At 43.3% G+C, this 15290-nt stretch overlaps 1 long non-coding RNA gene across 1 annotated transcript in view; it reads right to left on the reverse strand.

Annotated features, from left to right (window-relative positions):
- LOC146761934 (uncharacterized) overlaps positions 1 to 15290 on the reverse strand; it is a 142732-nt gene that overhangs the window by 6015 nt on the left and 121427 nt on the right. The window contains exon 4 of the long non-coding RNA XR_014943567.1: positions 758 to 822. This is a non-coding gene — a long non-coding RNA (uncharacterized LOC146761934). The remainder of the gene's footprint in view (positions 1 to 757; positions 823 to 15290) is intronic.

Genomic DNA, 15290 nt, shown 5'->3' on the forward strand with positions numbered 1-15290 from the left:
TCAGGAACACCTGCTCAAAGCACATCTTCAGCCTTCTTCCAGTGTGTGTGTCTTCCACCATGGGGCTTGTCCCATAATACTAAAATCCAAGCCCTTGTGAACTGTACTTCCTACCATAGGGATTATGCTGCCCTGAGGTCAAGTATAGCCAAAATAGTGCACTGGGCACCTAGGGCAGGACCATCTCATCACAAGCTTTTCCCTTGCAAGAGATACTAGTTCTTAAATGGTTCCTCGCTATAGATTTATCACAGCTCATATCCTCATTTTCTTTGTGCAAAAGGACATAATGGCCATACAGTAGCCATAAGACAATAGCGTTCATAAGCAGGTGCTTTAGTAGGCAAGAGCAGCCACATACTACTTCTTCCACGTATTCCCCAGCCTTCTGCTATTTTCAGCTCAAGGACATCTCAAGTAGGATGTGGTTTCTGCCTGAACCTTGACAAATTTATCTTTCTAGACTTGTGCAGTTTCCCCCTGAGCACATGTAAACTTTGTGCATCCACATTATACTACATTGTATTGCACGGGTCAAGTTCCTGACACAAGAATTTTCTCTTTCTTTCTGCTGCATTCAGTGCTGCTGGTTCTTGCACTGAGGAGAGTGGCCAGTCCTTACCCTCACTCTCTGTGCTACTCAGACATTTCTCTTACTCCCTTTCAGTTGTCTTTCCAAGCTGGTGAGGCCTAGTCTATGGTGTTGTTACACAAACCACTTTATTGAAGACTTCATTGCATCTGACACAACTCTAACCTGGTTTTGTCTTTCTCCATCTCAGTCTTAGTCTTGTCACACCTTCATTGCCTCTGTTCTTCTGCCTGTCAAATAGGGACAGTAAAAATTAACCTGTTATCTTGCAAACCAGCAGTGACACAGTGGATGAGAAGCATTATTATTGTCTTTTCCCAAAGCTTAGCCAAGGACTCAGAAAATCAACAATTCTACACATCAAGGACAAAAGAAAACAGCATTAGTATAAACAAAAATAATACCAGGATACTATCTAAATTTTTTTCATACTTGTTGAGCAACACAGGCTGACTGAAACCCTTTTCTATTTCACAGACTATCCCTGCCAACCAACCTACTCTGATGTTAAAAATCTGAAGTGATCAGACATCTCCCAGCAACCTCGGGGGATTATTTCACATGCTGACATGCAGCTCAGGTCTGAGAAATCTGAAATGCTAAAAGAGTTGGATTACCCAGTGGTTCTCATGCCATCTAATCTGTCTCTCCCCTTTCTTTCCATGATGAATCCCATTTGTTAGGACAGAAAAAATTAAGTCATTTCTCTCCCTTGTTTGGCCCATCGTCAGCTGAGATGTGTAAGCACGGTGTCAGCTTTAAGGTGTACAAGTTGTCCTGTTGTCGTAATGATTCTGAATCACACATTTAAAGTTTACTACGTGCTTGAGGGTATGCCTTTGTGTACAAGTTATGGTGAGGCAATCAAGGGTGTGGTTTTACAGGACACTAGCTACTCTGCAGTAATTGCTAGGATGAACACCCTTTGCCTGCCGGTAAATGCAATATAAATTAGCCCAGGATTGCCAGCTGTGATCACTTCTACCTCCTCACAAATGCTTTTGCTGCTATTCTATGAGCACTGCTCCTTTTAGCTGTTCTTCCCCAGATGTAATGCTACACTCAGAATCAAACATGAGAGCTGCACCACCCCCACCACCAACACCTGTGGGTTTTTTTAAATACATGATTATTTTTTCATTCAGTAATTTTAATTCTTAATTTAATTTAATGCATTATTATTTTTTTGGATTTATTTTCTTAATACACTGCTATAATCTTGCGAACTGAAGTCATATTTGCTAGCTGTTATCTTCCTTGCTGCTTTATGGCTCCAGCTCATTTTATGTTTATTTAGGAGGATAAAGACTCAGCAGAGCCTTCGCTATTTATTATACCCAAGCCCTCGAATTTTTTGAACCCCTCTGTTTCCCTCTGCTGGTTAAAAACATAAAGAGGGATGGGGACGTGAGTAGGGACGGTGGGAAACAGCTAGCAGTCCCTCAGTAGTTCACACAGACGAGCTGTATGGTGAGAGGGGACAGCGGGGACAGAGCTCCCCACTATAGAATAGCATGCATTTATGTACATCCCAGAGACACCTCTGAGAGCCTGTGGTATTTTCACAAAGCATATCTTCTTTGCAAGGTCCTGGGCAGCACTTATCAGCTGTAAAGAAATTCCTGCACAGTTTACAATCTGGGCAAGCGTCCCAGCCCCTGTGTTGTCTCTCACTAGAGTCTCTTCAGAGCATCAGAGGTTCCCAGGAATGCTCCCAGAAGCTTTCAGCTCAGCCTGAGTCTCTGCCAAGCTGATCGGCTCCTCGGAGCTGCCTGGAGTGATCATCCTGAAGACTGCAGGGGGAGAGCTTGCAGGCTCCCTGAGAGTCCCAAAGGGCTCCATTTGTACAAGAGTCATGACCTGGCCTCCAAAATCCATTATCTGAACCAGGACATATTTATCTCAATCTTGCACACACTTAAGGTCTCCAGTGAGATCACAGTACATGCATGATTTCTGTAGTTGAAATAAAAGCCTTTGTATTGAAGTTACTCTCTGTGATTTCCTAAGATCACTGTTTATATTCTAGCAATCCCTCAGATCTCTAAATGAGGATCGACGCCCCTTTCCTGTTTTAAATAGATGCTCACAGCAGTTCGATGAGGCCAAGCTTCCTCCCCAGGCAGCTGACACAGGTTACGTGTCTGCAGTGAAGGATGCATTCAAACACTCCACTATTTGACATACGTATCTCTGGGAACAGCCCTCTCTCAAGAAACAATTGGATTTTTAACACCAGCCGAATGTTCAGAAACAATCAATCAGTGGGGCAAAAAGGCAGATCTTCCCAAGGGTGAAATAACAGCATTTGCTTATTTTAACATATGAAATTAAAATTTCTCAAATGCAAAAGAAAAGAAGAAATCCTAAGAACAGCAACCAGGCCCCTTTTATTTGTTCTTTGAAGAAACTTTACTTACTATAGTTTCTTAGGATTCACTTGTCTTCCTACACGTCAGCATTTTTTATGCTTTTTACTAGACAAGATTTCCAGTGGGTTTCTATAGTTCCTGCACACTGCTTTCTCTCATTCTGCTATTCCTGTGGCTGTACTTTCCTTGACTGGCACTTTGGATTCAGGCAGTTTACAGTCAACAGCTCCCAGGCTCCTTATAGCGCTCCTGTCTTCAGTGGACAGAAAGGTAAGCTGGGAGCATTTACCAGCTTGAAATCTCTGCTGTCTGGATAACAGACACAAAAAAAACCAACCAAGATTGTTTTTTCCTTATTTCAGAACTTAAAACCCCGGCTGTATAATAAAAGTCAGCTCCGCTACAGTCTACCAAAAATACATTTACCAGGGGAATGTTTTGGCTATTAGTTATTCCCCTTCAAACCCTTCTGACTGTGTGATGTTGCTATTTTCCTTTGTTTTGATTTTTGTTCCTTTTTAAACTAACCTCAAAGAATTTCCCTCTCTCCCATCGCGGTTATCAAGCTGTAGCTTGTCGGCGGTGTAACTACTTGTGATGTATGATGCTCTCCTCTGCTCTTCTCGGCTCCTTATCTCTGGTTAGCACTGATTAATGTTCCTTCCATACCGGTATTTCTGTCTGGAGGATGAACCCATTCACCAGCAGTGCCCACCCACTGACAGCCTCCACCACCCAGGGGCACTGCTCCTGGGCCCTTCCCCACACTCCTGGACAGGGACATTTGGAATGTAAAAACTCCCCTTCATCTTTTGCTTCAAGGATAAGACAAAAAAAGCAAGTAATAATAAAACCTCCCCTATTCTGCACGCAGGGAGCACATGCCATTAATATTAATTAATTTATTTATTTAAAGCCGGTAAAAGAATTTGCTCTTAGGCTGGGAACGCGACTGCCAAGTTTCCTGCCTGCAATTTGTTACGGCTCAGTAGTAAACTACTCCTGAAAATAGGAATTTGAAATGGAAATACTGACGGGCCTTTTAACGAGGCTATAATAAGCAGGGTGCTTTATCCTGCGCGCCGCACGTCCTGACACAACGGCAGCCTATCATAGCATGCACGGAAAACAAACAGGGCCTCTCTGCGTTGCACTCCTGCCTGAAACCCGGCCGAGGCAGGAAACGAATGGAGCCGAAGACAAAGGCCCCGAAGGTCAAGCACACCACGCCCCGGCCTCACTGCTGCTGCTCGGCCCAGTGCCGCCATACGCACAACTTGCACTTGAATAACTTCCCTTTGATCAGCTTGCCATGAAAAAGAGGTGTAGGCTGCCACGCTGCTAGCAGGGTAAAGAAGCAGACTTTCCCATAAGGCTTAAGCCGCAAATTCATGTATCCAGGCTTGCCCTGTTACATAGAACAAAGCTCCCAGAAGTGTCTGCTTGTTGCAAATGTTTCTTATCTGCTTAGAAGTGTACATTCCACATAATGCTCCACATGCACAACATGTGGATGCTGAAGCTGGTTTTCGTACTGGCTCTTGACCGTCCGCTGAAAACTCTTGTTATTCAGTGAGGCTGAACACTCCCAGCAACAGTCAGCTGAGCATCCCCAGACTGACACCTGTAAATGGCAGCACCACTCTGGAAATCAAATATCTCCATCATTTTCCACAAACTATTTGGCAGTCAGAAAAATAACTGTGTCGTATGCATGAAACTCAGTCTATGGGACCTAACCTGCATGCTTGAAGTCTGTAGGACACATGTTAAATGCCATATATTAAACTGCCACATCATGTCTATTTTTACTAATTGAGTTTACTTCTGTTTGGGCATGGTACCAGCTACTCAGCAAGTCCAGGAGATTAATGTAAAAGCCTCGCTCCATTTAGAAAGTATAGGTACTCCAGATTTACAGCTGCTTATTTTGAGGTGGCTGACTGCTGATCCCGATGTCTTTGAGTAACAGATGGCTTTCCGAGCTGCACCGATAATGAAAATGATATAATTTGTCACTTAGCATTAAAACAAAGCAGAGAGGTAGCACGGAAGAAAAAACAACATATTCACCTTCTACAAATGGCAGACCTTGATAGCAAGGTGAAAAAAAGACTGGGCAAATGCAAAGGCTATCAATAGGCCTGGATATTCACATGTGGAATAATAACCTGCATAAAATAACCTGGCCTGATATGGACCGTGAGAGCATCGGCCCCTGTAATGTTAGAATTTATAGCTTTAATCTTCTTAAGAGCTGCATGGCTCTTCACACATGCAGAGAAAACAGATTTGATGTTTCGGAGATTAAAACTACTGAGCTGAACTGTTCTTGTTATTGGCCAAAAGCATTTGGAAACTTAATAAAGCATTCCATTAAAATCTTGGCGTTTTAGCGATACAAAAGCAATAAGCTGCTAGCTCAAAACGTGAGTCCAAGTCGAAAGGACACTTCTAGGGGGAGACTGCAGAATTTAGGCTTTAGCAAAGTTTGCAGTGACTTAAAAATAGATCAAAGGAAATGCGAAGTAGAATGGAACAATAAATGCTTGATGTAACCAGCAATGCTCAAGTCTTTGTTGTTTAAACTTTATGACATTTAAAGAGGTTTCTTCATGTTCTTCTAAACCTTCTATGCTTGCGAGTCCACGAAGAGCTGGAAAGAGTACAGCGCACATCACCGACAAGCTGTGTGGTCTTTAACAGGTAACATAAGGCCTGATTTTTCACAGTGATGAGAATCCTCAGCCACAGCTGAGATAAGCGTGAGCTACTATTACAGCTGTAGACGATCAGCTTTACCCTGGAAAAAATGCTCTGTCAATGCTTGCTAGACTGCAGTTTTAGCTGCATAGAAAGCCCATGCAGAACACAGTTAAGCACATATACATGAGTGTGTGATTTGGTTTGATCAGTGAAGGTGCAACTGATGTTTTCGTAGAAAGAAGCAGAATAATCACAGCAACAGTACAATGCTATGAGTTCAAAGCTGTAGCATTACTTTTAAAAGGTCCTCTTGCCAGAACAGGGAAAGCCCCGCGCAGTTCCATTTGGGCAAACAAGAGCAGAACTGCCCCGTGGCAGCTGTACTGCCCAGACTCACTGCCTGCTCCAGTAAGGGAAAGTGAAAAGAAGCCACTCTTACTGCTGTGCTACTGTGCTCAGCAGGTAAAGAAACAAACAAAACGAAATAAGGACTTACAATCAAATATAAAATAAACAAAGATTCATAACCAACCCTAACAGACAGGTTTCTCGCTTGGGTTCATTGAAGCGGTTTGGGGTTGTTGTTTCTGTTACAAGGTAAACAACATTAATTCCAGCGTGCTTTGAGACGGCTTGCTCCTGTCCGTACTGGCAAAGATAGTTATGCTGGAGTTTGCCTCCACGTGGTTATATCTTATTTAAATCTTCTAGTTACAGTTTCCTGGTAAGCTATACTACAGATGCTGAACATACATAGGATATCTCCTGGAAAGCTTGTGGCTAGAGCCCCATGTTGCCCGCAGTGATGGCTGGGTGTTGGAGACAACCTAGTGCCTACAAACAAATCTTACCCTGGATTTTACCCCACTCAGGGAAGCACAGTGTTGAACCTGAATCAGGTGGCTGGTGTGAATGAATCGCATGCACATAACAGGCTCACTCCACTGTACAAGCCTCCTGCCCATTCAAAATATATTTGCCTTTACATTGTTGAACATTGCAGGGTGCCCATAAAACTGGCTGCTTCTGTGGCTGGTTTGCTTTCTTTTTTTGTGGCACTGACATATGATGAGCTATGTACGATAACAGATGCCATTTGACAGTGCAAAATAATGGTGCTCAGACTTTAAACTGTAAATTATAAACAATCCCTCTCTAACTATAAAATGAATACTCAGAATGGGAAGCCTTGTCAACTAAGATATTAGTAAATCAAGTTGAGGAAGACAAATTATTCACTGAAGCTAAAGTAACTAAAATTTTATTCGGTTAACACTGCTGTCATTGGAGCTCAGCTGTTCTTTGCTATAATTAGTAGATAGGGAACAGAGTGATTATGGGCAACACACAGTAAAATCAGCTACACGTTTTCTTGCTGTGTAAAAGCAACAAAGTGTTTCTGATCTTCTGTCTTGGTTTTCTTTTGTTGGTGTTTTTTTTTCCCATCAGTAAAAAGATGCTGCATAAATACTTACAATGGGTAAGATGCCTGGCCACATCAAGACAACCATTTCCCGAGAGGTTTCATAATTATATTTTCCCCACCGAGCCACAGACATGAATTAAAAGTGACCCTGTTGGCCCACTGGTGCAGCTGCCATGTATTTGATTACAAACTCACTGGTACCACTGCCAAGAAGGGGAGTTACAACACAAGCTGAATGTGAGTTCAGGCGCAGCTGTCCGCATGGAGTGTCCCTGCTAACCTGGCTATAAGAGGCTTTCAGCACACAAAGAAATAGTATTTATGATTTTTTATCCTTTAAAGAAAATGCATTCCTCTGGTCTTTCCCATCTCCTCATGAAATCCCAGTGCACTGTGCCTTCCCCAGAAGGCTGTGCTCTGGGCAGGTAGATTTGCTTGCAAGGTTTGCGGCAATTCCTGGAGAACTTGTTAACATTTCAGACCTAAGACTTCTTCAGGAAAGACTCATGGGGAGCATGAGCATGGGGATGTATGCATTAGGGCATAAACCCACAACTAGGCCTTGTATGTGCTAACATACACAAATACATACTGCCAGTTTTGGGGCTGAGCGTTGGTCTACATTTAATCATGCTGGATTCATGAGGGGAAGGGAATGGAGAATGTGGTCCTACTATTAGCACCATCTCTGATGCAGTGGCAACTGAGTTAATGCAGGCCCACATTCAAATCGGCGCTTGATCAATGGGGCTAGGCCACAGCAGGGCAGGACAGGAGGAGGGGTGGCACCTCTGGAAGCCCTGGCCTGAGCCCTCTGGACATGCTGCTCTGGTGTTTCCTGCCCTGGGAGAAGCTCACAAACTCCCCTGCATAACAAAGGCAGTCAGGTTTGAGCCCATGCACTTTTTCTGACTCCTACAGTACCGTGTGCTAGATCCACAGAAGGATTCAAGTGCCAGCACTAATCCAAGCCACACACACCTGCCGAGCAGCTCTTTCCCATTTCTCTACAGAACCAGGGAACTTGAGTGTGAGTTATGAGGAAACCCACTGAACACCTAGCCCACTAGGAGACCAAAGTTGAGACTGTTTTAGGTAACACGGTGAAAGGAGCCCACTGCCCGGCCTTCTGGACCATCAAGCAGCACCACCTGGCACCCACGCCAGCCAGGTTTGCAGAGCCTCCACTTGGCTGCCCTGCAGCACTTTTGCTCTCAGCCAGTGACACTGTGGGGCAGGAAGGTCCCATAGTCCCTGTTTGTTAAGACCAACAGGTGAGGTGAACTCATCGGTTTCATTTGAACGCACGTGGCAAAATCACCATGCAAATCAAACAGGGCTGGCAGTTTGTGCCCATGATGCAAGCTAAGCCCAAAACAGCTGAACGGTCATAAAATAGGGATTAAAGTTCAACGAGGAAGCTGATAATGAAGAAGCCTGCCCAGACTATGCCCTATTCTAACCAGCACTACATTATCTTCTAATTTTAGAACAGATGAAATTTTTTCCCAGTCCAGAAGCTGACAAGAGGCTGAGCAGCACCAGTACCGTTAAATCTCTGTTTTCAGATGCCGTGCTGTCTCCACACTGCAAGAAGTTGCTTCAGCATGTGAAATTTTACAGGAAGGCACATGCTGTTGGTGGATGCCCATACAGGGAGCTATGTAATATGTTGAAACCATCTGGCATTTTGCGGTTTTACTCTATCAGTCAGACGCACTGTCTGGAAACACAGGACTCAAAGCTGAAGTCCTTGATCCAGGTCAGATACCTGCAGATGCCTGCGGACGTTTGGCTGGACTGGGAGCTGCAGAATAAAGCACTTAATTAAGCGGTTGGAGTTTATGATTGATTTCAAGGGCAGCTGAGCTGGAAGCCTGTTGCTGCTTAGGAAGTTTTAGCAAATGTAATTATTATGGCATGTTTGATTTAATACAAGGTTTCCATGAAATGCTCCAAAATATCATTTTAAAGACTTATTCTGTTGCTGTAGCACTTTTGTACCTTCTAAGGGATAAGCTAGATGGGTCCCAATGTGAAGCTTACTAAAACTCACCACTAAAATTAATAGACCATAGTTGCAGAAGAGTGTTTTGTATAGAATGACTTTCTCTGGACTGTGAACAACACTGCAGAAAGCTGACTCTGGGTTACGTTACTCCTGTGATCCACATTTTTTTAACCAGCTGATGTCACTAGGGAGATTTGAAGTCTTTATAATTACAGCTCAAGGCCTGGAGGAAGAGGGAAGGAGAGACAATGAAATTATGTTTCATATGTTGATTCAGAGAGTAACCTGCAGTGGCCTGTTAACTTGCTTCATCTATCAGGAAAAGCAAATTAATCCTGTATCCAGTCAGCTTTATGAGTGGCAGCTCAATTTACTTCCCCAGTTACAAAGGGAAGAAAGTGGCCTTTTTGTCACAAGCAATCACTTCCTGCAATGCCGCGGAATAAGATGTAAAATAGGCAAAGAGCTTCCAATGTCCTACTAAGAAGTAAAAACTGTTTCTTTCATCTTCCCTCAGAGAAGGAATTCAGGTTATGCTCTGCACTAAATTAAAGCGTTCTGCTCAGTTATGTACATGCACAGCTTTGAAAACTGTTCCTGCTTCTAGGTCAAGGGCTCTCCCTGTGGCCAGGTGCCAGCTTTATCCCTGGACTCCCATAATCCCTTGAAATAAATCAACTTTCCATTGAAATCCTCTGCCAGTTCCACTTCAGACTAAAATGTGCTGTCTGTAGCATGATGCTCTTTTATACTTTTGTGGAAAAAAAAAAGAAGGGAAACAATGTGGTCATTGTATACTGGACACAGTTCGACGTAATCTGCGTTGTGTATATTAAAGGCTATCTTTGTGTCTTGCACTAGCCCCAAGTTTCAGCATTTATTATTAGAAATGAGAAAAATACCTCTGGATGAAGGAATGATTTGACTGGTTGACAAGGATCCCAGCCTGCGTGCGTGTGTACCTCATTGCTACTCTGCTCACGTGGACTCAAGTGTGGGGATGCATTATACTACTGTTATACTACTTCCCAGCCCGGGCAGATGAAACTCTCAAAGATCTTTTTTTTTTCTTTTTTCTTTCCTTTTTATCTTTCCCCCTCTAATATCAATTTTCTTCTCTCTGTGTTATAAAAGAACCTGAATACATTCACACGTTCATGTGGAAGACTAAAAGCTGTCACTTCATTTCGGGGAATCAGGCGGCTTTCAGCTCAGCTGCAAGAAAGCCCAGATGCTACTACATCTCCGGGGGAAACTTATCTATTCAGAGAGGGGGAAACTTCAGAACAATAACAACAAAACAAAGCTGCAAGATGCTGCTGCCATTCTCCTGCCGGTGCTGAGGTCAGTGCTTTGGAGAATGGGTGCCAGCCAGAAACAGCAGCACCCTCCTTAGAAGTCTGACATTTCTGAAGAGCTCCCCTTCTCCCCACATCTCAGTAACTTTAAATGGTCTGCCAGTTAAATCAGAACAGCCTGGTATAAAGCTTCCAATTTTCTGACAACCTTTATATTCTCTTGGCTCCTGCAAGGCCCTAAAGCTGATCGCATATAATCCTGAGCTGAATGTAAAATAAATATGAAAACCTGTCATGATTTTACAGTTTTCCAAAGGATATTTCACTAAATAAAAAGAGCTGTACTTCTGGCACGCAAACTCTCCCCATAAAAATCACAGTTAGTGCTTTAAAATGAATTTACGCAGCCTGGTGCCAAACTCTGCCCTCTACAGCTCCCCTCTGGGCCTGGCTGGGTGCTCCCCCAGGGCCTGCTCAGCCCCAGGTGCCCCCGCAAACCCCATCCGTGGCTCGGACCTGAGCCAGGCCGGCCTGAGGTTCTCTCCAGCCTGCTGAGAAGCGGGGTAGGGCCCAGCCATTGCCATGTTGGGGTACAGCCCACACAGGCCAGCTGAGTTGTGCACTGGCCATCAGTATCATGAGACCTAGAGCTAGTGCACTCACTCAGCTTTGATGCCAAAGAATCACAGAATCACAAAATCCTTAGAGTTGGAAGGGACCCTCTGAAAGCCATCTAGTCCAACAGCCCTGCAATGAACAAGGACATGCACAACTAGACCAGGTTGCCTAGGGCCTTATCCAGCCTCACCTTCAGTCTCCAGGGATGGGGCATCTACCACATCACTGGGCAATCTGTTCCAGCACCTCACCACCCTCGCTGTAAAAGACATTTTCTTATATCTAACCTAAATCTATCCTCTTTGAGCTTGAAACCATTTCCTCTTGTTCTGTCACCAAAAGTACAAGGCAAACACAGCAACCTTGACAAAGGACATGCAGTGCATGCAGACTAACGTGGTATCTCTTTGCCATCTGTTAGGGAAGTGAAAAGACCAGTCCTGCAAGTCTTGGGATACACTGCACTTAAAATGACTGCAGGTTTTGTTTGCACCACACTGTTTGGATGAAGGGTGGCTAGGAAGAAATAAACAGAAGAAAGGCAAGGAAATTCAAAAAGTAAAAACCTGCATTATTGCTCACAGTGTTTCCAGGTTTGTGTGTAGAGGTCCTCTGTGCAAGGCATCCTGCAGGTATCCAGCATTACATACCTGCCTCTCTTGTATTCTCCTCCTGGTACAGGACACAGGCAGTTGCACTGTGTAACATCCACAGTAAAACATATAGCCAGGACTTTAATTTCAATCAGAAGGAGTGAAACTATCTGGCTTTCCCCTAGAAGACCTTAGTGGGTACTTTCTTCATTTAGCTTCACCACCTTCAGGCCTTGCCTTTAAGCAAGGAGTGCAGCTGAACTCCAAAATTCAAAGCAAAACTCAATTGAAACCATTTCATCTGGTTACATGTCAAAACCTCAGAACTTGCGTACACATGTCTCAAATTAGAAACCCATCAGGTTGAACCCTAAAGCTAGGCCCAGGTTTGCCCTAAGAGCCTGCAAATCTTCTCGAAAAGCCGATTCACGTCTCAAGTTCATAAAACCCAAAACAGTCAGGGAATTTTTCCAAGGTCAAACAGTTAGTTAGGAGGGGAGCTAAGAGGAGAACCGCAGCCCTGGCCACTTCACACAGCTACGAACAGAGGTAGAAACTCACTCTGCCTGAACTTCACTCTGCATAGCCTTAGCCAAGCCACTCAAACTAACCACTTTTTTTGCCTGTTAATTGTCTTAATAAGTCACAAGGAGATGAATGACTAAACACTACATCATCCCTCAAAGGATTCATCTGCGGAAAAAGCATCCATTTAGCTGCAGGGTAGTTATTACTGCATAGCTTTGATTTTGATACACAATGCCTGCCCTGTTTATTGAAATGCTTATATACTGCTCTGGGTGAAATCATCACTTACAGGTAGACTCTGAAGCTAAAGGAATGAGCTCAGATCCACTCATCCGGTCCCTAAATAAGACCCATACAGTTATTTGGATCCGCAGAACTCTGAGTTGTTGGTTAGTGACTCTTTGGACATTATTTTTTTTTCACACTATCCCTGCATTTAAAACACGACAACAAAATTTCCATTTGAGAAAACACAACTGAACTCATGGTGTCTCTACTGGTATCTCTGTCCATGGCCCAAGGCTCAGTGGACAGCACCAAAGTTATACTAAGTTCATGGCATAATTTGAAGCAATGCCTTCTGAAGCAAGATCATCGTGCAATGGTCACCCATTCGCATGTTTCATACTGATAATGCCAAAGCTTTAATCTGTAAGACATTTGGCAATACAGCAAGAAACCGTTCCAGGATCTAGGCTTAATGCTGAAATACCATCAGTTAAGAATTTCTACATATTGCTTTCTAATAGTCCCTGCTGCTTGACACCTGGAATGGCATTAAGGAGTTCTGGCTCTGTTTCTAGAGCTTCCCTATCAATGACTGAAAGTGCTGCTTCAAGAGAAGGATTAGCATTCAACAACCGAGTCTATTTATAGCGTTAAAAACATTTTTGTGAGACAAAGGACGAGCATTTGGAAAGTAAGGTATGGCTTATGCATGCAGAGCTTAAAAAAAAAGAAAGAAAAAAGATTAAAATAGATAACGTTTTTCCCTTCAGGTTAATTACTAGTCTCCTGTATTCCCAGCTAGTTTTGCTTGCAGGGAAATTTCTCCTGAGCTCAGCAGCCAACACTGTATCTAGGGCTAAACATTCCCACCATATCACTCCAATATTAAAAGAATCTTTCTGTCTTCCTGTTAAACCATACACAGATTACAAAATTCTTTTGCTTTTTTAGGGCCAGATTCAATAAAAATTCTGTCCAGCTTCCACATCATGGAAGGCCGCAAAAGCCCTGAAATATTTTGGTTTTGAAGCTTTTGTGGGCTCCCATGGTTTGGATGCTGGGTAACAATTCCAGTGAATGTGGTCCTCATAAAGCTTTTCAAGGTCCCACTCCATATGGACCTGGCGATTTCTCTTTATTGTCTCCAGTGTGGATTACAATCGACTTCAGAGAATCTTTGAGTTATGCCTCCAGCTACAGGCTAAATCCTAGAGGAATAGGTCCTTTTCATATCAGGTCACATTCTCTGCAGAACACTGACAGAGAAATTAGTGTTTCTGAAAAGAAAGTACCACTTACAAAAATTCTGGTATGTTTTGCATGGAAAAGCTTCGGATGAATATAAGTGAATGGTAAAATCTAAAAGGAAATTCAATAAACTACTCATTATCTATATTCATATGACTAAGCTACACATGGAACGTAGCTTTTATCCCGCATAAAAAAAAATGTACAGATGTTCTATAGAAAACTGTATGAACAAACTTTAACCTCACGACTGCTATTATTTTGTAATAAAAGGCTTACAGCATAATGTGAGCTTTTTTTAGAATGTAAGTTCCATGTGAGTAGTGTGTTGTTAATTTAATATTAATGCAATGCACCAGGAAGAAGTCTGCACAGAATCTAAAACAGAGAGAATCACAGCGCTGCAGACGGGAGATTTGTGGCATGGATTTTATTTGTTTCAGCACTCGGCACAAAATTCATTGACCAGGATTCCCATCGCCACAGGCCATGGGATTCATCTATAGTTATTTTACATGCTCTGGCATGAGGATTTTGCTGCGGCATTCCTGCCACCGACCCTAGGAATAATGTGGGTAAGTCACCTTGCACTGCACTGAAAATGTACCTCTCACTGTCAAGTGCATATGAATGAGCTTCTTTTTTGGGAACAGCGAGAGGAAAAAAAGAATACACTGAATAAACTTCTGAATTTCTTTTTGCTGAACTACCCTTCAGGTAGCAGGTGTGAATGCCTTCACCAAACTCTTGCAGACTGCAGATGCAGTGCCTGCTATGCTTGTACTGCAAAGCAATTCAAACAGGGGGAGCAGAACAGAAATTTAGGTTCACCCATACAGTCTCCCCCTCCAAGTGTGCGAGCCCTCTCCTCTGCAGTGTCTGCCATTCAGAATACCTATCCTATATTTCTCTCAGGAGTCAGCTCACTGTGATGCGGTGAAATAATTTATGATTCCCATTATTGCAATTGCTTAGCAGCTCCCGAACAAGTAAAAATAGCAACAATAACCTCTCCCACTTTTCCTTCCCTAACACCCCACAGGAGAAGGAGCTCAATTAGTCCTATAAGGGTTACATATGCACTTGGGTGTTTCTGTAACTTGCAGCATGAGTTTGATATTTTCTGAAAGCAACGGAGTCTACCGACATCTTAATCACTGCGGAAATGCATTTCCTCAGTTTAGTTAGAGCTTCTGGGAAAACTGCGTGTCCAGAAGCTGTCTTCTCTAACTTGACAGTTTCATTGCTTCTATGAAATGCACTTGCATGTGATGACTGTCATAAACGAACGCCCAGTCTCACAACCACTGAAGGCCACTTCCTTGGAAGCCTTCCAGGATCAAAAATGGAAACTTAGCCTGAAATCCACACAATGGAGCACGGCTTCCATGCAGGGTAGCGAGAAGAAAATGGGCAGGCATTCATAAACAACAGTACTATTCCACTGATAAACAACAAGCCTATGGAAACGAGCATGGTAAAGACCGCTCCCATTTGTTCCCCTTCTCCACACAAATTATTTTAAATGCAGTTATTGTTTTACAGGTACAATCACAGGTGCACCTCATGCAACAGAGTACAGACAGCAGCCCAGTCCCTGCAGAACAGGTGGATCTCTCCTATTTCTGTCTCTGTTCTTTAGGCAGGTGCTAACACCCAGAAGTTCGCAA

The sequence above is a fragment of the Coturnix japonica genome, chromosome 2, assembly GCF_054131305.1.
Source record: "Coturnix japonica strain WE chromosome 2, WE-NBRP24, whole genome shotgun sequence".
Classification (NCBI taxonomy): Eukaryota; Metazoa; Chordata; class Aves; order Galliformes; family Phasianidae; genus Coturnix; species Coturnix japonica.